This window comes from Pleurodeles waltl, chromosome 11 (genome assembly GCF_031143425.1).
Source record: "Pleurodeles waltl isolate 20211129_DDA chromosome 11, aPleWal1.hap1.20221129, whole genome shotgun sequence".
Taxonomy (NCBI): Eukaryota; Metazoa; Chordata; class Amphibia; order Caudata; family Salamandridae; genus Pleurodeles; species Pleurodeles waltl.
In genome coordinates, this window is record NC_090450.1 from 565,798,383 (window position 1) to 565,823,376 (window position 24,994).

Genomic DNA, 24,994 nt, shown 5'->3' on the forward strand with positions numbered 1-24,994 from the left:
GTACATATACTTATTTCTTTAGGTTTTAAACTGATTGAACCTTCTATTTGGATTACTTTTTTGAGATTTGTATTTTTGTATTTTTGGTGGGGATTATATTTTGTGATTCCTGTGCTAGAGATGGACTTTCCCAAAACACTTATTACAGCTACAGAACTGTGAGTGTTTACTTTATTTTAGTTGGGAACAATATTGGTTGAGTTGAAAAAGAAAGATTTAATTTGGAAAATGTGTAATGCATCTTTAATGCTAAATTGATAAAGTGTATGTATGGTGTACATGTATGGTTTAATGTACGGGCGTGGCCAAGATGGAGGTGAGAGCAGTAGCATAGAGGTGAACTCCATTCGGGCGCTGCAATAATCCTGGTTTATATTCAGATTTGAGACCCTGCTGCAAATATTGGCCAGAACAGTGCTTGTGTCACTGCTGTTTTTGGGGGGGGGGGGACCGTCAGCTTGAGCTGCCTGAAGTACCGACAGAGACAGTGAGTAGCTACACCGACCGTGCAGAGAGTCATGAGGAGCGTGGTATGCCGTCCTGCTCACAGCTGACTGATTGGAGACCCTTAGCCACAGAGGATGAAGGTGGGGTGCATTGGTGTGCTGGTGTGGCCCAAGAGTGTGGGATGAAGGCCTGAAACCCGTTGCTGCTGGAAGGGAGCCGCTAGCTGTAGTTGTGAGTCAGCCCATCCTCATATCTTTTCTGCAACTGCTGTAGGCCCGGCGGCCTACGACTCCTCTGATTTCCTTGCCTCACTGCTGATATAGGCCCCCCAACCCATGCCATGAGGATCAGGGCTTCTCTGTGAACTGGGACGACCAGACCCACAGGGCAGACAGTTCTTAGGGTCAAAACCTCCACCTTTTTTTCAGTGGAACGGGTGCATTGGTTGCCGGCCCTACTCGGGTGGTGGGACGACTATTCAATATTTTTGGGACAGAGACAATATCCTGCAGATCACCTCACCAAAAGGCCTGTGACAAGTAGAAAACCGGGCAGTTGCAATATTTCTGTATTACACAACGGATGTGCAAAAGCATAGGGGGGCCGTACCATACTGTAAAACACAGGCTCAGACATTTGGGGCTGAAACATGCAGGGATTTTCCTGGCTAAACTCAAGGACATGGACGACAGGATGTTCATTTTCTAGATGTCCCATGAGGCCCCGGACTGGGTTAAGTCAGAGGGGAAACATCATCCATCAGATCAACTGGACACTGGGGAGGGTTGAACAGAATTGGTGCTGTTCGAATCCTAAAAAACACTTCCACCCCTCCCGGTTACACATGGCACAGTAGAGAGATCAAGTGTTGGATGAATTGGTGTGCGTGGGATCCCTTGACGGCAGCACAGGCATTGGCACCTTGGATGCCTCAGAGATGCATTCATTGAGTGGCTCCTACTAGATGAGATTCCAGGGACCGTGAGAGGGGTTCCTGAGTTTACTCCTATGACAGCTGATCGCCTCTGATGACTTTGTTTTTATTATAACCTTTTCTTGGTTGCGGAGAGGAGGGGGACACTGTTGGTGCACTTGCTACTATGGACTGAATCGTTGTCACCTTGATGTGCCACAGCAGTGGGGTGGGTTTTGCATTGGTTGGGGCACTAAGGGACTCTATAGATCTTCTTGATACACACTATGGTTGCCACATACTACCCCCACATTTTCTGCAGGACCTTCTCTCTGTGTGCTTTATAGACTTTGTAGGGTTTGTGACCAGCTCATACACTGTTGCACAGTAGCATGGGAAAGGGAGTTTGGGGTACTGTTTGTGTTTGAGTATGCTTGTGTGTGGTTGCACATGCTGGCACATCCCCTTTGGCTACTACACTTGGGGCTACCCCGAGGATGTAGGTTTATTTACCCATGTCATTGCAGGACTATAGGCTTCTTACATGGAACGTGAGAGGCATGGGCTCGAATGTCAAGCAACAGCAGATTTATGCTTTCTTAAGGAGGCACAAGGTACACTTTGCATGTCTCCAGGAGACACACCTTGCGTCATTAGAACTCATTAGATTGGGCAGCCAATGGAGAGGCAGGACATATTCGACCTATACAAGGTGAGTTTTGGTCTGAGTGGCCCTGGGTATGCCTTTTATGGTGTCCTAGACTAAAATACACCCAGAGGGTCGCTTTGCAGTGATGAGAGGGGCGTTAGATGGGTTATCATTGACTCTGGTGGTGTTACACTCCTCAACCACAGGGCAGGCAGCCTTCTTTACAACCCTGACACCTGCCTTGTTGGTGGACCCAGCAGCTTTCACACTTTGACATGGGGGACTACAATGGGGTTATGAATTTGGCAGTGGACAGATCCCCACCTCCTCTACTAGGGCACAATGCTGTACCATCTCACAACATTTGAACACCTGGGCCCACGACATGCAGGTAGGGGAGCCCTGGCGACTTTTCCAGCAAGCTGATTAGGAATACTCCCATTACTCGGTGGTGCATGCGGTGCCCTCTAGACTGGACATGATCTTGGCCCACCAACATTGGTTATGCAGTGCACATGAGCAGAGTATCTGGAATGTACCATAGCAGATCACAATACCTTGCTAATCTCACATGGGTGGGACAGGGCAGGATAGAAGGTTCTCATTTGGCGCTTGCCCAACACTGCTTTAGTTGATGCAGGGTTTATCAGTCAATCAGGTGGTATAGTGCGGCTTGTCACAGAGTGGGAATCCAGGCACTTGCTGCAGCTTTTAAGCCTCTTTCTAAAGTGGGTCATCGAGGGTGAGGTGCAGAGGTGGAGTGGAGGGCATTCCAGGCCATGGCGGCAAGGTGGGAGGCAGCAGCATATGCAATGGTACATTTGTGGGGGTAAGGTGTGCAGAGAGGTGGATACTGGACGGTTGGTGGAAGTGCAGGCAGTGGTCGGGCAGGTGGGTCCTTGGTCATGGAGGGCTTTGTAGCATGGTACAGCAGAAGAGCGAGGTGGCTGCGGGGGCGCCAGTCACCTATGAAGGATGGTAGAAGGCTGTGGGGGGCCCGGGCCATGAGGGAGCGGCTGCGGTGACAGATGCAGCCAGCGGACTATAATCCATACGGGAGGGGGTTGGGTAAGGAGTTAACTGCTTTTCTCTGCGATCACCATGGGCACCCACCTATCCCTCCTGGCTCCAGTAGCTGGATTCACTTGTGACTCCAGGGGGGGTGGCTCCTCCCCTCCCTGTAATGGAAGTTAAAGTGCTGCTCGGCAGAGGGCCTCATGGGGTTGATTGCTCTTTCCCCCAGCTCCTCCAGCACAACACTACTGATGACCTGTGCAATGCACTGATCCTGCTGGGGCCCTGGCATTGGCTGTGAGTGGAGAGGAGACTACTGGAGGGGTGTGGTGGTGGTGATATAACGGGACTGATGTCAGCACCAACCCATTGCCAAGCATAGAATAGTTGTGTGCGACGCAAAGTACGGACACGGCTCTGCAGCCCCCTTCCAACCCCAGATCGCTGGTAGAGAGGAGCTACCTCCAGAGGAGAAGCTCTGTCCCTTGGCACCAACACTGTGAATGGGCCAGAGAGGAGGACTGGGACCCCCCAACCCGGAGGTCTAGGAGTGAGGAGGGTCTGATCCCTGAGATGTCAGATATCCCCCCCCGGTGTCAGAGATGGCACCCAGCACAGAGGCCAAGCTGGATCAAATACTGGGGGCCATAGCGGCTACTAAACAGGAGCTAAGCACAAAGGTAGACGCTGTAGCCATAAAACTTGGACTCCTACAAGCTGACCAGCAGAAACCAGCGAGAAGAGTGATGCACATGGAAGTCAGTGGATTGACAGAACAGGTACGCTCATTAACTACCAAAGTGAGGGAACTAGAGACTAGAGCCAAGGACTCAGAATGGAGATCCCGCCAGAGCAACATCTGCATCATGGGATTTCTAGAGGGAGCTGAGGATGCTGACTAAGCGTCCTATTTTGAATAATAGCTAGCACAGAAGGTGGCTCCGGCCCAATTATCCACGCATTTTACAGTGGAATGTGTCCACAGGGTGCCTGTGCGATCTCCGCCACTGGAGGTGCCCCCAAGACCAGTGTGGTGCGCATACTGAACTATAGAGACAAAGAGATCCTACTGCGGGCGCCTCGGATGGCATTCCCACTTCATCACGACAATAACAGAGTGTACCTCTTCCCAGATTATATGTCGTCAGTACAGCATCATAGAGCCTCCTTTCTTGGAGTGAAACGCAGGCTACAACAAGCCAGCCTCCACTATTCACTTCTCTTCCCAGCAAAGTTGAAGGTAATGACTGGCAACAAAACCTTCTTCTTCTTCACAGATGCCTGAGACTGGGTGGAACAGCATCGATTCAAAGCTTCTTCACCTCCCTCACCGGCGTGCCAACGTCGCAACACCAAAGACTCAAACAGGGGAAGGTGGGTGTTGTGCTCGTATCTGGGGGGCCAATCCTGGGTACCCCCAAATCAGAGCAAGCCAAGATAGGACAAGCACAGGCATTGAACGCTGCTGTTGCTCTGTGGGCAGATAGGCCAATTCAATAAGGACCCTTCTTTTCTTTGATCTTCCGCAGGCTCTACACTGGGGGTGGGGACTGCGGCCATACAGCCATAGCCCTAACTGGGCTCCTCTTACACCTATGCTGGATAGATGGCTCTACTTAAGCTATTAACATGGCCATTCGGGGGATGGTCACTACCAGGAAGAGACACTCAGTGCAACAATACTTAAGGAGAAGGGGGGTACAAATAGCCTTTCTGCAGGAGACACATGTAGCAGGTGGAGAGGAGGTACGCTTACCGAAGCGGTGGCGAGGTCATTGTTATGGTACCACATATTCTGTCTTTGCATAGGGAGCCCTAGTCTGGATCTGTCCGGGGGTTCCCTTCCAGCTACTCTCAGTAGACATTGACCCAAACGGGAGATATGTGTTGGTGGAGGGTCTCTTGGACAGTAAGGCAGTGCTATTAGGTAGCATATATGCCCCTAACATGGTGCAACCAGCCTTTTTCTCTAAACTTTCAGCAGTTTTAACACATAAGGCCCACATCCCTTGGATACTGGGGGTGGTTCAACTGCATGCTTGATACCCAATTGGACGGCTCACACCCCCGACTTCCCAGCTCCTCAGTTGTGTCAACAGCCACGCTATTTGCCCAGTGGCTTCAACATTGGCTGCTCTTAGACTGCTGGAGGTCCCTGTATCAGAACAAGATTGATTATTCATACTACTCAGCTGTACATGACCTACATGTTAGATTAGACAGAATCCTAAGTGACCCTGTTACCCAGCTATTAGTAACGGGGCAGAATAACTAGGTAAGACTTTCTCTTATTACAATCTGTTACAGTTGCAATTGGAATGGGGAGCTGCCCGGCCAATAGTTCCCACATGGAGGTTACAATCTGCCTTGTTAGATGATAAGGGTCTCCGAGATGGAATGAATAATATACTAACACACTACTTTGAGGACAATTGGGGTACATCCAGCTCTAAACTAACTGATTGGGAAGGCATGCAGGTAGTGCTACATGGCCATTCTATTTGCACAGTGATCGAAGTGAGGGCAACAATACACAGGGACATGACACAGACTGAGGCATCCTTGAAAGCATTGGAGGATAGAGCCAGAACTGACCCTGTAGCACAGACTGATTTAGATACATCATTGGTCAAGCACACACACTTAGTTGAACAGTTACGCGGGGTTGACTTTAGGACTTACCAGGGTAAAATGCACACTGGAGGTGACAAGTCCGGTCACCCCATGGCCTGGCGGCTCTATAACACAGACTCTTGCATGCCTGTTGTGCGAATCTGCACCTCCCCAACAACATTCTCCCTTCAACAGACACAGATTCATGAGTCATTCACAACTTGTTATAGCACACTATATGACCTCCCTCAAATTGCTAGGCAAGATAGCATATGCGGGTTTCTGGAAGAGGTCGACCTCCCTACAGTATGCCTACCTGAGAGTGAGGATCTCAATGCCCATATTACATTGCAGGAGATTAGAGGGTCGATCAGAGGAGCAGCTACCAACAAAACACCAGGGTTAGATGGACTCCCTATCGAATTTTACAAAGCGTGCGAACATCAACTTGCCCCTAGATTACTTGAACTATACACAACAGTTCTTGAGGTGGGTTACCTGCCGCAGAGTATGCGGGAATCATTATTGGTCTCCCAAACCAGGTAAAGACCTGGAACAGTTGGCTTCCTGTCGCCCACTATCCATATTAGGGTCTGACTACAAGATAATGAGCAAAATATTGGCAGGATATACACAGAGGCTATTAGAGAGACTGGTACAGAGGAATCAAAATGGGTTCATTTTCTTGGAGATCCACTATGCTAAACAGTCAGAGACTGTACAGGGTAGTGGAACAGGCCCCCCTCACTAGCCCTTCTCTGAATGCCTGGTCTTAGACCTGGAGAAGGCATTTGACACTGTGGATTGGGGCTACCTCTTCTCCACACTGACAACATCTGGGATTACAGGGAGGATCCAAGCACTGGTACGACTCCTATATACTGACCCTGTGGCATGAGTCAGAATAGGACAATGCATCACTCATACGCTGCGGATTAAACGTGGAACACATCAGAGTTCCTCACTGTCACCGCTACTATTCGCATTGGCCATGGAGCCCTTAGCACAGAAACTCCGTCAAATGGGAGGATAACGGGTAATCTGCTCTCTCAGGAAATTCTCATAGTCTCCCTACATGTGGACGATGTCCTGATATACATACGAGATATCCGTAACGGCTTTGCCCCAATCGTGTCTCTGCTGTGGGACTTTCACATGGCTTCTGGGCAAAGTCTTATCTATTTCCTTTACATCTGCATCGCCCTCCACAGGACTTTCAAAGTGAGGGAAACCAACTAAAATGGGAACTCATACGTTCAGGTATTTGGGCATTAATATTTACCATGATAAACAAGATTTACTGGATATTCATTTTACAAAAGCAACATTGAGGCCACAAATGGCCTTTTGGAGCTAGCTGCCCCTTACCGCTTAGGATAAGGTGTGGTTGGCAAAAATGGTAATGCTGTCCCGGCTGTTATATTTCTTTCAGAATCTATCACTCATTATACCCCGGTCCACATTCCACGATTTACATTGCACATTGGGGTCCTTCAATTGGAATAAGGGGAGACGTTGAGGAGCGCTTTAGAAACTTCAGCTCCCGAGAACAAAAAGTGGCTTAGGCAGCCCGAATTTTGAGCATTATTGTTTGGTGGCGCAGTTGCAGTGGCCCACATATTGGTTTGTGGGGCAATACATGGAGGAGGTTGGTCACCTCGTCCCCTGCATAGATGCGAGTAGAGATTTAGCATCTCTTTGTACCTCAAGCACATCTCCCGACAATGGTGAACAGCTTATTGAAGATTGCATTTGAAAGCCTTCGCTGTAGCCTGAAACTTTTAACAGAGATCCTGCTTTATTCACCAGCCATACCACTGCGGTCAATTTCTACTTTTCATGAGATGCTGGGAGAATGGGGGCTGTCGATGTGGGAGGAGGCGGGTGTGGATGCAATGAGTGCTCTCTTTCAGGAGACCACGATATTGTCATATGAGCAACTGCAGGAAGAGACTGGGTTACCTGCGGGACACTTCCTGGCACATGTGCATCTGTAAGCAGAGGTGCTGTGTTTGTGGGGCATCACTGACAGAGAACCGGACCCCCACCCATTAGTTCAATTGTTGTTTAGGATGGGTAATGGGCGTAAATTGATTACATGGCTGGCCCATGCATTTGTGCATACTACACAGGACCCCTTAGTTGCAACACATAGAGAGTGGGAAGGGGACCTAGGTATATAACTCACAGTTAAGGAATGGGAGGCAGCAATAGAATACCCGAGGCGAGTGGCTCCTGCATTGTATTCTGTAATGTGTCTGCAATACTGAAACACCAATAAAAATGATTCCAAACAAAATGGAGGGCTTTGTATGCCTCAAATGGCATCGCTTCTGGATTGTGGTTTGCCTTTCAGCATGGGGGTGGGTCCGAGCTCTGATGGCCACCAAGAGTCATTTAGAGGTCTGAGTGTCTGCAGAAGATCAAAACCTCAGTTTTGTCTGTATTGAACTTCAGGTTTAGCTCCCAGATTGGTGAAGCTGTAGACCAGTACTTTCAAGACAATGAAGAGATGGCTTCAAACACTCTGGTTGAATGGGATGCATTAAAAGTGATTTTACAGGGGTTGTGTTTGAAGACAATGTATGGTGTGCAGAAGGTGTGGTTCTAAAAATTCTGGACCCATGTAATTTACTTTGCCACAGCAGTACGATTTTAGTATCAAAAGACCGATAATGACTAGTACACTAAGCATGAGCATTTTCGCTCAATTCCAGCAGCGTTTTCACCTCGAAATCGCCATTTTCGTCCTGCACTCGTGGCTCCCATTTTATACACGGCAGCCATTTTAAAAGTTGCCCTCACATAGGCTTATAATACAGTCAGATTTGATTCCAAGGACACGTACACCTTGATTGACTTTTCTCTGACCTGGGCAAGCTGGAACCATTGCCTCAGGCCAAACCTGTTTGGTCAGTCCCTCTCCCAGTGGCCGAATCAGATAGCATCAAGGCACACCATGCCATAAAACCCTTATTATCGCTCACACACCCTGCCTAATCTTGCTCACACCTGCACCTGCTCTTTTCTTCTTCTTACTTTACGAGGGGGAGGTGCCCGTTTTTATTGGGGGTCCACACTTATCTGATGTAAAATACTAGGCCTTGCCGGGTAATTTATTATGGGTTGGATGACATGAAATATGAGGTTTCATCATGACACTGTTTTTTCCTTTGTAGTGAAAACATGTGAATGACCAACCAAAATGTCAAGAATGTTTGCCTGAAGCTTAAAAAACTGTATATAAGGAAACCTGACTTTGCATTGAAACACAGTCTCCTGAGAACATACAAATCGTGCTGTTGTACTTCTAGGACACTTGTCAATTGGTTGCAGCCAATAAATTCGATCTTTGACTTCACCTAGAAGACTCTGAGTTTCTGTAGTCTGAATCAGGAAAGTACCCGAGGTCTTTGGGTGTAACCTGGCACCGCTGGGTTACCGGATCAGTACCGGTTCTGAAAAACCCAGTACCTCAAAGGGTTTGAATGGGGCATTGCTTTATGTAGAGGACCACCTTGGGAGGCTTGAGAGTGAATGTCTGACCGACCACAGTAGGCATGCATCCCTGCTGGCCTTGTGAAGGGAATCGGTAGACAGGTTATCCAACTTTGATTATAAGCTTCACCTGCATCCCCAACATGAGCTTGGCAACAAAGCAGGCCAAATATTCGCATAGTTGCTGCACTCCAACTCTGGATGGGGCAGGTGGTGAGCACGCAAGTAGAGGTTAATAGCAATATTATAGAGGTCTCTATAGGAAATCTATGGAGGTGGAGCTGGACGAGATTGCTGCATATTTAGCTCACATGCACACATCCACGAATAGTCCACTGCATCAGCATGAGTTGGATAGCACTTAGAAGAAGTGAAAGGCACAGATAGCCCATGAAAGGCACTGATGGGTTCCAGAACAAATTCTATGTGCATTACCACGCCGAGTTGCCCCCTCAATTCCTGACGGTGTATGAGAGGACAGTGACCAGTGGGACCTTGTGCTTCCATGAGGGAAGTAGTGATTGTTTTCCTTCCTAAATATGAATGTGATCCTTTAAATGTGACATCCGCTCGCCTTCTGTCCCTCTTGAGTCTCGAATATAAGGTTCTTGGTAAAATCTTCGCCAGTGATCTGACTGCTTTGGTCCCTTCCACGTTGTATTCAGACCAAAATGGTTTTATCCCTGGGTGCAAAACCTTCATTAATCTGCAGCGGTTATTCCACATTATGGACTGGTTGAAGTGCATGGGGAGAGTGGATTGACATAGAAAAGGCATTTGGCACTTTAGGATTGCCTTACCTTATGTCGGTCTTGACGCACATGGAGTTTGAACAACCCTTTCTTAGTTGGGTGGCATTGCTGTGTACTAGGCTGGTTGCCTGAGTACGCACAGGTGGAGTGATAGCGGACCCGTTTCCAGTGGCTATAGGCACTGGGCAGGGCTGCCAATTGTCACCCTTGCAGTTTGCTCTGCGATGGAACCTTTGCCGTGCATGCTGCAGGACCGCGCACCACAGTGGGGCCTCAAAACACTGGGACACCCCTAGATCACATCCCTTTATGCAAAAGACACGTTGGTATAATTGAAGGCAAACCATAATGTGCTGCTGGGGGTTATGGTGGTGTTGGATAAACTTGGGAGGATGTTGGGACTCTGTACTATCTGGGATAAGTCCTGCTTGTTTCCTGTGGCGCCAATACCTGATGATCAGAGAGAGGCACTTTGCATACGGGGCTGGCCTGGCAGTTCGATGGCATCAAGTATTTGGGTATGCAGGTATATTACGAGGCACATGCCCTCATGGAGGCAAACCCGGGGAAAGCGTTGGCCTCCGTTTGTTGCTCACTTACTTTCTGGACTGGGCTGCTAATGTCACTGATGACTAGGATCGCCATTACCAAAATGCTGGTACTGCCCAGATTATTATACTACTTTGCGCCCTGATTATACAGAAGGCATTCTTTGTGGATATGTGGGGTATTTGGACGAATCTGATCTGTGGAGATGGACGGCTCTCAGTAAGCTACTTGCCCCCTTGGAGGAGTGGGGACTCTGTGGACCCGACAACGAACTCTATTATGCAGCGGCTCAGTTGCAGTGGTCAATGAGACAGTTAGCTGGTGCACCCCCCCTCGAATGTGTGGGAATTCTGGATGAGCTGGCGACGACCGATTTTGAACAGGCTTTAGACACCGTTCCCCCCAAAAACTTGGACGGTATGCTGCTGCGAACAGCTCCTTATGTCTGGAGCTGGCATACCTGCACAGGGATGCGATCAACGCCATATGCGCCCAGCCTGACGATCTGGGCCATGCCAGAATGTGTGGGTTTAAAGGCAGTGTATTTCATTAGGGGCTGTGATGAAGTAGGAACTGTATCCTGGGCAGATATGATGTCTGAGGATGGATTCTGTACTTTTGATACCTTAGTACAGGACTACAGGCTGGGACCAAAACAGTTCTTACTGTACTTGGCCCTTCGAGATGTGATGCAGAAGACATGGAGATCTGACTGGGAGCAGCCCCCACTAGGAGTGGCATTAGAGGCAATTCTGTCTGAGTGAATTCTACCAAAGCTATCACACGCTTGAACTCCATGCTGCGGCGGCGGTCCACTGGCGGAAGCATTAGACTGCGAGATTGGTAGAAACTGGCACTTGGAACTGATATTTCAGACAAACTGTGGGTCAAATGCCTCCAGTAGGTTAGGCAGCTGACGCACAATGCGTGGTTTTGCCTCCATCAGTTTCAATATTTCTGTCATGCATATTCTACCCCACAGAGGATTGGTAGGATGTTCCCTGATGCGACTAATAAATGCCCCAGGTGTGTGCGTTCATGAATGGTGATACGCCCCTTTTGGGTGCAGGTTACATAAATGGTGTTGGGGTGACGGGCTGTCTGTTGACATTGGAGCCTGTCCGGTGCCTACTAGATGTAGGGCATGTCACTAAGAAAACAAAGGGCATGTTGCAGTTCCAAAATCTTGCACTGATTTTGGCTAAACATTACATCACTATGGCTTAGAAATCGTCCACAGTACCCCCACTGAAGCACTGGCAGACCGACATGCATAGGTGGGCACTGGCTGAGCTGATGGTCCATGGATGGTTACGCATGCGGGGGACAGAGTTGATCCCCTGGAGTGCTGGGGCACCTATTTGTAGAAAATGGAGGTGAATACGGGTGGTCACCCTACTTGAGGGCACTGTCAGTAGCCCTGCGCGGGCAGGGGTGACAAGGACCCCACTCAGATCACGATGTTGCTGACACTCTACATAGGTCAAGTGATTGAGTGAATACTTGCTGTGGACAGACCCCAGTGGACATCTGTGGGGTTGCTGACTATCAGATATCTATGCCAATGATTGTGGAATACATGGGGTATGCTTGAGACACGAGTTAGGGGTAGGCAGAGATTAGTCACACGTACACACACATGCGGTTTGGGGGGGTTGAATTTGTATTTTTCTGTTTTGTATTGTTCATGTTGGGATGTAAATGTACTTCTAGCAGCTGCCTTCTCTTTTGTGAGGAGATGTTATTCCTGCTAGTTATTGGCATATGCTTTATGCCATCCTGGCCAGGTACTTTGGCCCCCTCCAGGTACAGGCTCTCCGAGGGGGTTTCTGTGAACCCTTCATACTGTATTAGAAGGTACGATGAGTGAATAAGATTGATATGCATCTGACTTCCTTCCTCCAATGTGAAGTATTGCTATAGTATGTCAGATGTGGCTATGTGGATTATGCAAATATAGAAATAAATGCAATAAAGATATTTACAAAGATGTCTGGTGTAATGTATGTCGTATTTTATAGGTTTGATAAAAGTACATATGAAATGTTAGCAGAAATGATCTGTGTAATGTATTGTTTTTCTAAATTGTATATTTATTTTTGGTTTTGAATTATTTGTTAGTGTTTTATGTAGTGCAATTATATTTCAGGCCACAGAGGCCTCAAAACAACTTTTACCATAGGTGAAGCAACTATTTGAGGAAAATAAAACCATTTGATCTTTAATATGGGATGGCGCTCAGCGGGAGGGTTTGTAAAGTATCCCCATGAACGTACTTATTAGGAATGGCTTCAAACCCCTCAGGGGTGAAACATGAAAGCAAACGAGCTAGGAAAGATTCCGGGCGTCAAGGGACTCTGATCTCACACATGTCCGGGGTCCATGATAGGTGCACTCATCCAATGCAGTGTTTTGCTATAAATTGTGGGACTTGTAGTCCTGTTCCTCCCATTGTGAAAACAGGATTGCAACAACAAGCAAAGGGTGGTCTAGGTCTCCCTAAATTTCTCGTTACTTAAAAGTGTCTCACATTCCATCAGCAATAAAATGGATGTTGCCCCAGCGGGAAAGAAAAACCTTGATAATCAAAGAAGAGGCTCTCTACCCTATCCTGCTACAATTTATAGCCTGGCTTCCTTCCACTGCATCACAATCCAGGTAGATCAGTAGTCCAATATACCATTTGAATGCTGTTGGAACATTGGGATGGCCTGACGTGGGATGGGTGTCTGCACAGCTTTTCCAGGATGCCTGACCCCACTGTCTCACTCTGATTTTCCTCCAGGTAACCAATACCCTGTTTTTTACAACATGGAGAGAGTGGCCCACATAGACTCCGTAATCTCTTAAATAATACCGACTTGGTTGCCATTGACAAATATGACGCTAGCCACACTTCCCAGAGAAGTAACAGATATGAACCCTTGCAAGCTTTCAATTTGGCGGGAACATGTGAGTGGAGTGTCAAAGGGGGCCACAAATTATCTGCACTGGAAACAGTATTAGATCAGACTTCCACCCAAAAGAACATTCCCCTTCTTTACTGGTCGCTAGATGCTGTCCCTGACTTCGTTTGTCACAACTATATGTTTAGGTGGGAGGAGGAGTTGGGGAATAAACATGGGAGCCATATGGAAATGGATGGTGACTTGCCACCATCTGCACTAAATATGAAGAAACCTTTAAGATGGTATTTGACCCCTACAGGCTCCAGGCTGTTTTTGGAACGCCTGATACTGTGGGAGTGGCTGCCAAAAAAGAAGGATCAGGATTCATATTTTCTGGAATTGTCCACAGGCCTATTTTGGGTGGCCCTGGTGAATCTCATTTAAGAAATCTGCTTCAGCTGGTGGGGCTCCTATTGGTTCATCTTTGTGAGGATAGGATATATCCAATGCATTAGCCTCTGATATGTCTCCTCACGCAATTTCACCTAACAGGATGATTAACTCTGGCTCATAGCTGGAAGCAGCCGACCCCTCTGCTGCTGGGTCTGTGATGGACAAAGATTTGGCATATCTATGCAAAGGAAAGACTAGCTGCAATACTAGTCGACAGAATGTCCAAATGCGAAGGTTTGTGGAGGCCATTCAGAATTTAAATAGAAACGCAGGCTGGTTGATGGCAACTGGTGCGGCATGTTCCCGACCTGTTCAGGAAGACCTACTATCATTGCATGTCTGCCCTCTCACAGCAAGGCACCTTAGATTTAGATCACGAGCCTGGCATGGACTGACACTGTTCACCTTTTGCAGCCACTGATCTGTTGGCTGTCCTTCATTAAAAAAAATTAAAAAACGAAAGTGCCTTGACTTGTTATATATCTAGATGTCAAATAGCTCATGCCCCTCTTTTGGATCCCCTCACGGACAATCTACTTACCCCCACTGTCAATGTCCGTAACCTGCTATGTTTTCGTTTCTTGATGTAACATCTGGTAGGTGTTTGGTATATATTTTTTGTTTTTTTATATTTCTCTTAAATATGATTGGCAAAAAAAGACTGCACGTGCTAGAATGCAAAAAACTGGACTGATAATCGACTCACACATGGACCTGAGAAACATTTTTAGGTTAACTGAGAAACTTTTTTAAATTAACTTAACAGGACAAAAACGAAACAGCACTGAAAGCACTGGTAATTCACATATACATTATAGTACAAGTCAATTTAAAATGTCTCCGCCTAGTAAGTGACACTGTACAAATAAGGTACCACCCAGGGAAAAAGTATTCAAAATTAATTACTCCAATAGGTAGTTACATACAAAGATTGTGGCTCATCAAACTTAAAGCAGTGGTATCGATTTGGCGCACACCTGATAGATTCATGTCCTCCATCTAACAGCCTTGCATCTTACCACCCGACTCCACTACAGACAACCTGGCTTTGTTCACTCTCAGTATAACATCTGCCCCCTTGGCATGCACTTCCCTAACCTCTGCCCAACTTCGTTTCATTCTTTCCCACTTGTCTTCCCTTCTCCTACTCTTTCGCAAATCTCAACTCTTTCGCCCAAAAGACATTCCCTGCAGTCCGTATGGCAAGACGTTTTAGTTCTGATTACATTATCTACTAGGTTTCGGCACTGTTCATATTGTTCCGCAAGCTGATATAATGAAACTCTGTGATACTATGTTTTTATAAGGTTATAATGTTAAGCTTCCAAATGTTCTATGGCGACCTTTTGTCTTTTTCTCTTTTACCTGTCATACTTGCAGTATGTTGAGCCTCAGAAATGTACAATATGTTAATATGCATACTGTCACCTTTTTTCTTTAAAAAAGAATCAAATATTTGGAACACAAGAGAAGAACTGCACTCTAAGGATCAAAGGGGATCGTGCGTCCAAATGCAACTGAGAAACTTGAGAGCTATGGGGACCATCCGTCTGCATATAAGAATGCTTCTAAACTGTGCTTTAAAACTTTACAGCTGACTACACATAACAAGCCATAATGATATTGCTACTCTTCCCACGCACTATTAAAGTCACTTTATGGGGAAAACAGAAGCACGAGAGAATGTTCTAACATTGCAGGTGCTTAAAAGGTCTTTGGGATCAGATCCGGAGTTGCGGTTACTTATTAATTCTACCTCTCTTCACAATGGTGAAAGCTTGTTAACTACTTGAACTCACCTAACAGCCACAGAATCAGTGCATCCCGGGTAAACGCAAGGAACGCAGGCCCAGGATGACGCAGTTTACATGTTTATTTAAAGAACTTCGTGTTGATCTCGTGTGGTGCGCGTGCATGGCTCATTAACTACTGTGGAAAGTTTATGAGGCTCTGCTGCTTTCAATGACCTGCCTCGGTCTCACCCTGGGTCATTTACGAAGGGAGGGGAAAGAAATAAAAGATAAGGTTACATAAGTAGTACTTGGAAGCTTGTGTGGTCGCTGGTCACATACCTCAATGTTTTATTTTATTATCGTGCTAACGTGTCTCAATAAACCATGACAGGGAAATGTTGAAATATCTGTTTAAAGAGAGACTGAACCTAGCCCAGGCCTTCCAGACTTTTAGCACTGGAACTCTGTCGATTTTCCAAATAAGAAGCTTTACCTTCCATTTTGACTAACAGCTGTTTTTCGTAGCTTCCATTATTTACTTGCCAATTTAGTGGCTCTGCTGAAAATGGCGAAGAAGCAGCCTGCCGGTATAGGGTAGCCGCTGAAACACCATTTCCACCTATGTCACCATCGACCAGAGGCAGACATAATGGTAAAGCTAATGGAGACTAAACCGTCAGTTCTGTCACTATCACCTGCCTTTCATAATAGGTCCAATAAAAACATGGCAAAGTTTTGCAAGATTTATGAAATTTCTCAAAATTCTGGGACATGCAATTTTGTGAATTTTACATGTGTAGGAGGCTGTATCTACACACAGGTATAGTAAATCTGCTTCGAAGAGACATTTTCTGCTAGAACTCTTCTCTTGCTGGTATTTCACGTGACTTTTGTACAGTAGGTTTGATCTTGTGTACACTTGTGTACAAAAGTCATGCAAGACAGTGGCAAACCACATTTCTCACCATGGAGCATATTTACAAACCCCTAGTGACACTGGAGCTTCACTTCTTGTGGCACTCTGGTGGCGCTGTGCACAGTGCCATATTTACAAGGCAGTGCTAGGCCACTTTTTGTGGCTTAACGCCGCCTTGTAAATAAGAGCCCCTCTGACACAGTTTTCTGCGGCAGAGGGGTTTGCAATAGGTATTGCTGTGGGCCTTCCACCGCAACACCCAATGCTTTTGAAGCTGCCCCAGATTTACAAGGAATCGTAAATCAGAGGCAGTGCCAACAACTAACACCACCCCAGGAGTGGCGTCAGCATGACGCAAAAAGGAGAAATACATTTATTTCTCCTAATTTTTGCTTTTTCTATGTGTGCTGCGAAGAGGAAAAGGCCATGAATGATTCTTTATGTGGAGGAAGGTGTCTCTTTCTGCACAGAAACAATTATTTAGTAATAACGATTTGACACATATGTGAATTGCATTCTGCAGCAAACATAGAAGTGCCAAATCACCATTGGAGATTGTTTATTTGCAGCAAGGGACACCTTCCTGCACATAAACAATCATTCCCATCAACGCAGACACCCTTGCACTAAGGTGCAAGGGTGTCCCTGTTGGTGCTGCCAGCTACATTTAGTGCCAGCACTAGGGGAAATACAGGGATCCGCTGTATTTTTGTAAATACGGTGCATCCCTGCATTTCAGAACTGTTGGCGTTCAGCGCTGCCAATTTTGGTGCAGCAACGCACTGCACCAGTTCCATGTAAACATGTGGGAAATTTTTTGTAGTTTTTGGAACTTTTCACAAAAACTTGCAGTTCTGGCCATGCTTACATCTGGAAGGGGAAAGGTCGGCAAAAGAGGGTAGACAGGCCTTCTGCCGTTTTGTGAAAAATTCCTCTTATGTCTCTACACTCAGACCCTAGGTCTATATGAGGATATATACTGGTGGTGAGTATAGCTGCAGAAGGCCTTATTATTATTTATATACTCAAAGCTGGAAATTACATCGCTGGTGATATCATTGCTGACATCATATATCACAGAACTGTGACATCATGAATGACATTAATGAAGTTGAAAAAGATTGCACGGTAGCACTGCTGATTTCTGACAGCTGTAATACAACATTTTTCGATATTTTCTTGTCAGAGCCTACTGTGCACAATTGTGGGTCATACCCACTGGGCACAAGGATACAGGGACTGGTAAAAAATACAGCAGAATGCAAGGCGTTTTACTGAAAGCAGCTGAAGAATAGGTGAAGAAGGCTGTGCAGAAGGGAGTGTACAGTAACGAGTCACACTCCAAAGTGTAGTTAGGCGGTTTATTAACTAGCAAGAAATGTGCAGAGCAAGAAACCCACAACCGCTCTTCTGCTGTCCATGGTGCTTTCTCGGAAATGTATGATAGTTCTCAGGTAACACCCAGGAAAGATGAAGAAGAATGTGTCAGAAACATTAAAAATACACATTCTAATCCTCGTGGACCACAAAGGACAGTAAACATAAAATGCAACTACATTACGTACATACATCATCTTTCCCCTTATAATAAAAACAAATAAAAACGAATGAATTTTTCTTAAACAAAATGTGAGTTAGAACAAAGAAAAGGGATAGTGAATATAACAATCCTTGAACTTAGTGCATATAATAATCTTTGAATTTAAGGGGTAATGAAACATCCCTAGCACACCTTGTACTCTGACATCTTAGAAATGTTTTTATCATTAAAGTATTGTGTTACAGCCTTTTGTTTGTCCAATACTTTCTTTCTCATAATCTTCAAATCAGCTTTCTTCTCTCAACTCATTGTTCTGTCCCTGATCCAATCTAGACACAATGTACATCTGCGCTTCTGGTGTGCAATAATTTAAAGGGAGACTCAGCTGTGGTGCTATGTGGTGTAATATGGCAGCTCCACACTTTTTCCTTGAGAACTCTTTCTACTTGTAAGCCTGAAGACCAGAGCCTTGAGACCCTAACAGGTGAGTAGATGCGCTTTACAAGCACTGATTGACTGATTGTTTGCAGATAACGCTGTCTGTACCCCTTCTTTCAAAATCATGTTAGCCCATTCAACTAGACCATTTGAGGTGAGAGAGTATAAGGCTACTTGTAAATGTTTGGTTTTCAAGTTCTCCAAAAATGTTGTCATTTGATGAGGTTTGAAATGGGTAGCATTATCAGTTACAATCTCCTTCGATAGCCCTTCAACCAGAAAAACATTTTCTAAAAATGTTATAACAGATGCCGTGTCAGGCGTGCTAACAAAGTTAAAATAAATCTACTTTGAGAAGTAGTCTACTCTATTAAATATTTCTTGTTACTAGTTAGTAACTCAAATGGGCCAGCAAAGTCAAGAGAAACTTTGCTCCATGGTGCCTCTGGTAATAGCACCATGTGCAAATTTTGTTCATACGTTCTCCAATGCCTGTCAGACACTAAGAAGGTATAGTAATCTAACACCCATCTGTTGACATGTGCATCTATTCCAGACCAACAGTACTACTGTTTTAACCTGTGAACTGTAGCTGTGATGCCTAAATGACCTTCATGGACATATAATATAATCTTTCTCTCAGTTTAGTGGGAGGACTAACAAATCATGATGAAGTTAAAACCCTTAAACAACAGATAAATCATCAGCAACCTGTTCAAAAAATGTCAGACCTGGTTCCAAATTCCTTTCTTTAGGCCACCCAGTTTTGACAAACTTGATTACTTTTTGTAAGATGTGGTCTTCAGTGAGAGCATCTGTCCAATCTTTTCTAGATATAATATGACACACTTCTGGCAAATCTCCAACAAGTACCACAAACACAATCAACATCATACTCATAAACATCTGAATGTACATCAACTACTGGCATCCTGAACAGACAATCCGCTCCAGATATTCCACCCAGGTAAATATTTTATAAAAAAATTAAACTCTTGCAGCTTAGAAAGGATGTATACCAACCTGCCGAAACTTTGCCTGTGTCATTAACATTAAGTAAGTATATAGGAGGTTTATGGTCCTTAAATATTTCAAATTGGGTGCCCCACAAACATATTTTGAACTTTTCAACCGACCATCAACAGGCCAGAGCCTCTCTCCCAATGGTGCTTTAATTAAGTTCCGAATGACTCAGGGAGCATCAAGCAAATGCAATCAGGTGTTCTTTCTTCCCAACCCATTGAGATAGAACTGCTCCTAAGACTGACTGACTAGCAACAACCATAAAAAACACAGATGCCCAACTGTGAAAGCAGATAGGATAGGATGGGAGCTGAGGTAATGAGAGATTTAATTTTAAGGAATGACTAATTTGTCTTGCCAGATCATTCAAAGGTTTGTCTTTTTTAATAAATCCTCTAGTGATTTTGCAACCAGGGCAGACCTATGTATAAAATGTGGATAGTATTCGCATAACCCCAAAAAGGAAAGGAAAGTGTCTTTGTTGGTTGGTGGATTGGTGTTTTGAATTGCCTCTACTAATGACATTTTTGGTTTGATACCCTGATCAGAGATTATGACCTAGATAGTCCAATCTGTTAACCATAAATGTACATTTGTCCTTTCTAAGGGTGACACCCACATTCTTAAATGCAAGCAATACTTTTTCTAAGATCAAATTGTGTTCCCTTACAGTTTTGGCAAAAACAAGTACATCATTTTGAAATGCCTGCATGTCCCTCAGAAGTGTGTCCATGAATTGTTTTTAATACACTTGCTGCAGAGGCCAGTCCAAATGGCATGCGCAAAAATTTGTAAGCTCCAAACAGAGTGATGAAGGTGGTGAGGTTCTGGCTCTCTACAGCAAATGTGTATTTGGTGGTACATTGATCTAGTAGGGAGAATACTTTGGACCCACCCAGGTTAGCTAACAATTCTTGAACTTTGGGCAATGGATGACAGTCTATTACGATGTTCCTATTAAGAGTGTGTAAATCAACACATAGGTGCAATTTGTCTATTTTTTTTCTTAACCATAACTATTGCACTGACCCACTTGGAGTAGCCCATTTCTTGGATCACATGCTCAAATTTCCTAATTTTACCTATTTTCCACTGAAAATGTTTTGAAATGTATTGAGAACATTCTTTAGTTTTCAATGAATGAAATACAATTGTCAGCTAGCACAATGGGATTTTCCACTCCAGATACTGACATAATCACACATTTGGCTTGGTCCTGCCATCCAATAGTATTTCTTCCTTTGATGGCAACTTACATTTTTGTGAGAATTTGCCTTCCCAAACAACAAAGAGTATCACGAAGTACCCAATCATGTTAATATCCTGTTCCCCAAACTTTGGGTGTGTATCCATCTCTGTCAATGAGATTGCATTTAATTTTTCCTTGGAATGACTGAAATGATGGTGATGGGAGTGCTCGAGTAAGCCATCATGTCAATCAAAACTTGCTCAATCATTGCTTTTCACCAAGGACCCGTCACCTTTTTAGGCATCTTGTTATCTGTAGAAACAGTGAGAACTAACTTGGACATCGCTTATGACCAATGATCAGAATCAACTTTAACATTGCTGATTCTAACTGGGTTCTTGGCGCTCCTGCAAATGACTGGAAATGTCCAATTTTTCCACACTTATTGGAATGTTTATTTGCAGCTAGATAATTTAAGTTATTTGCTAAATGAGACCTGGAGCCACATTTGTAACACATGTTGATGTTAATCTTGACTGGCTCATGGGTACCTATATTTAATGGCAACAGCTGCTACGGTCTCAATATCATTAACCACATTTATTTCTGTGTTACTTACTGGTGCCTCTGAAGACATAATTATAGTTGAAATAATCAACCTTTCAATGCTTTTGGCAATATCACTAACTTCTGAACGCGTGTGCTCTCTACAACTGAGCAATCTACTTGGATCTTTTTAGAGGCACAATTCTATACAAATTGGTCTCTGATATAAGTGTCAAGAGAATTGCCAAAGTTGCATGAGGATGCCAACAACCTCAGAGCTGAGATGTTTTCTTCAACTGACCCCTCAGCATTTTGTTTTGTCCTAAAGAAATTAAAGTGTTCTAATAAAACATTGAGGGCCAGATGTAGCAAAAATTTGCAAGTCGCAAATGGCCCGAATCGCAATTTGCGACCCCGCAAAATCGGAAATGGGATACAAAAATCCCATTTCCGTAGTGCAAATTGTGATGCAAGCCATTACCGACTCGCAAAAATAGTGACCTGATTTAGCGACCCGCAAATAGGAAGACGTAATTTGCGAGTCGCAAACCATATGAAAAAGCCACTTCCAAATTGCGACTAGTCGCAAAAAGCCCATTTTGCACACCCAAATTACCACTAACTCAGAGTAGGTGGTAACCAGAACCAAAGTATAAAAGGAGACCCAGAAGGCATCTGGGTTACTCAAAATGGCTGAAATATATGTGATAGCAAGGAGGAGGAGAGTCCACGCCGCACAGCAGAGGAGGAGGAGGAGCCAGAGACAGGAGAGGATATACAGAACCAGGCAGACACTTTTCCAACAAACTGAGGAGGAGATTTATGACAAATACAGACTCAGCAGTGCAGCAATCTTAGAATTAATTGATCTACTCAATCCACAGCTTCAACAACAGACTGTGCGCGGCAGCGTCATCCCCACACATGTGCAAGTGCTATGCTCACTGCACCTCTTGGCCTCAGGTAGCAATCAGGGGGTCATTGCTGTGGCAGGTGGGGTATCCCAAAGTGCAGTCTCACGTTTCTTCAGATGTTTCCTAGATGCCATACTCGCACACATGTCCAGATACATATACCTACCCAGGAATGAGGCAGAAATTAACAGCACCAAGTTGGAATTCTACAGAATTGCCAACTTCCCACATGTAATAGGGTGTGTAGACGGGACACATATACAAATATGCCCTCCTGCAAATCTGGAATATCTGTTCCGCAATCAGAAGTGTACCCACTCACTGAACATCCAGGTGGTATGTGACGCCCATTATGTCATCACTGACATGGTAGCCAAATTCCCAGGGAGTACACATGACTCTTACATTTTCAGGCACAGTGGGATCCACCAACGCCTAGAACGTGGGGAGTTTGGAGACGGATATCTCTTAGGTATTGCTGAAGACACCCTGAAGCCATACACACAGGTCACTGTAGAAACCATCCATGCCCTGCTAACATTGCTTATTTTTGCCAAACAGGTGACAGTGCATATGCGCTACGACCATGGATACTTACCCCGTACCTAACACCCAGCAATGAGAATGAGAGGCGATACAACAATGAACATAGGCGGACCAGAAATGTCATAGAGAGGACCTTTGGACTGTTAAAAGCAAGATTCTGATGCCTCCACAGAAGTGGAGGTGCGCTCCAGTATGCCCCAATAACAGCATTCAAGATAGTTGGCGCATGCGCACTCCTACACAACATTGCCACTAGACGTGGGCTACATCTCACCCCTGTAGACCCTGATTCGGAGGATGACGAGCAAGAGCTATCACATCGCCAGCCTGGGGATACAAGCATTACAAATCAAGGCAGACAGAGAAGGGACCACATTGCAAACCAATACTTTGGAAGGTATGTGGCAACAGACACCACACTCACCAATGTCACACACAAAGAGCCCAGTTGTGAAGTGGATCAAACAAAACATTTTAATAAGTGAACCTAATAACTAAAGAACAGAACTGTCAGTAAGTGGCTGCACATGTCCACCCTTAATGAGGACACATTAACTGCATGTGCCTCATGAGTCCTGCAGTGTTTGTGCCTAACATCTCCTCCTGGTTCGCCCAGCATGGCTCGTGCCAGGTGGGTCAGCACACCCCTGACGTGCACTGCCACTTCGCAATACACGTGTGTCTGTGGCAGATGCACTGCTGATAGTGGACCCCTCCTCACTGTCCTGAGGGGTCTCAGCTATGCCGCTTGCCACCTGCCTGGCCTCCAACATGTCCACAGCGTGGCTAATGCTGCCCAGTCCCCACGCCACATCCCCTGCAAAGTGGCCCAGTTCCACCTGCAGGCTCACGGTCCGTTATGACAGGCCTGTGGTGTTCAATGCAAGATGGACAATGGACGCTGCCATGCGGTCAAATCTCTGCACTAGTTGGCGCTCACGACGCCTTGCACTTTGTCTCTCAGCCACCAGTTCCGTCACCAGTTGGCGTATTGATTGTGTTAGGTCACTGACATTGTCATTAAGTCTTGTGAACTGTGTGTTCACTTCTGCCAGGCCATGAGTGAAATTGTGTTCCATCCTCTGCATTGCCCCTGAAATAATCACTCCTCAATTGCCTTGTTTGCAGGCGCTGACCAGATAAGAGGGATGCCTCAACTGCAGACATGGATGCCTCCCCTGTTTCCTCCTGGGCCACTGCCTGGACCTGGACTCTGCGCTTGCGACGCGGTGGTGCTTCTGGCTCTCGCTGTCTCACAGTGTGGCTGGGACCAGGTGTTGTGTCTCTTTCCTCCATGTCCGCTTCTTCATCTGGAGGGGACTGTGGTGGTGTTGTGCTGGGCCCTGTATTGGTTGCTGCAGCCTCCTGCCCTGCCTGTGGCCTGCTGTCTTCACCCTGGATGGTGTGGCTGCTGGGGGTGTCTTGTGGGAGACCTGTGGGACATAGGGAACACACTGTCAGTCTCTGACATCTGTTGTATGCCTCATAATAAACATTTGCCTATATGCTGCCTACTGTACTTCATTGCCCATAATGCACCATTCTGGTGGTAGCTAGTCTGGGATGGAGCTGGTCTGGTTGTGCATGCTGCTGTGTACTGGTAGAGTGCGGGTATAGCATTTATAGGTGTACATGCATGTTTCATGGTACTCACTTTTGGATGTCCGTTGCGCTGATGTGTCCAGTTCTCCCATTCCTGACACTGCCTCAGGCTCCAGGGTCTGCTCCACCAATTCCTCCATGGCTGTGGGTGGTGGGATGGTGGATGGGCCTCCTCCTGTTCCCCTCATCTCCCTGAGGCGCTCTGCCACCCTCTCCTTTGTCCTGGAGCGCAGGCCATACCACCGTTTTTTAATTTCTTCAATGCTTCTGTGGCTCACCCCAATGGCATTGATCCCGTCCTGGATTCCCTGCAAGATCCTCCTTTTATCAGTGTCTGGGACACTCAGGGCTGCCTTTCCAAATAGCTGGTCATGGTGTTAGCAGCATTCTTCTGTCAGCACCTCAAGTTCCTTCTCTGAGAATTTTAATTTCCTCTTCCTTCCTGCACTACCTGTGTCTTCCATGGTAGCAGCTGTTCCTCCAGGTAGTTGCTCAGCAGTTTGAAAAGGGTGTGGTCCTCCCTCCTCCCAGGTGTATTTGATGTCTTCCTGGCTCTGATGTCACCAGCAAGAGCCAGGAAGTGTTTTTCCAACTGTTGTGCTACACCTGCATGCAATTTGCGGCCCAGTCGCAATTTGCGACATCCAACTCGCAAATTGCGAGTTCGTTTTTAGCGAGATCGCAAAAAGCTACCTCGCTAACAGCGGACTCGCAATCTGCGGTGCGACATCATTTGCGAGTCACATATTGATGTCGCTTTTTTTTGTTGGA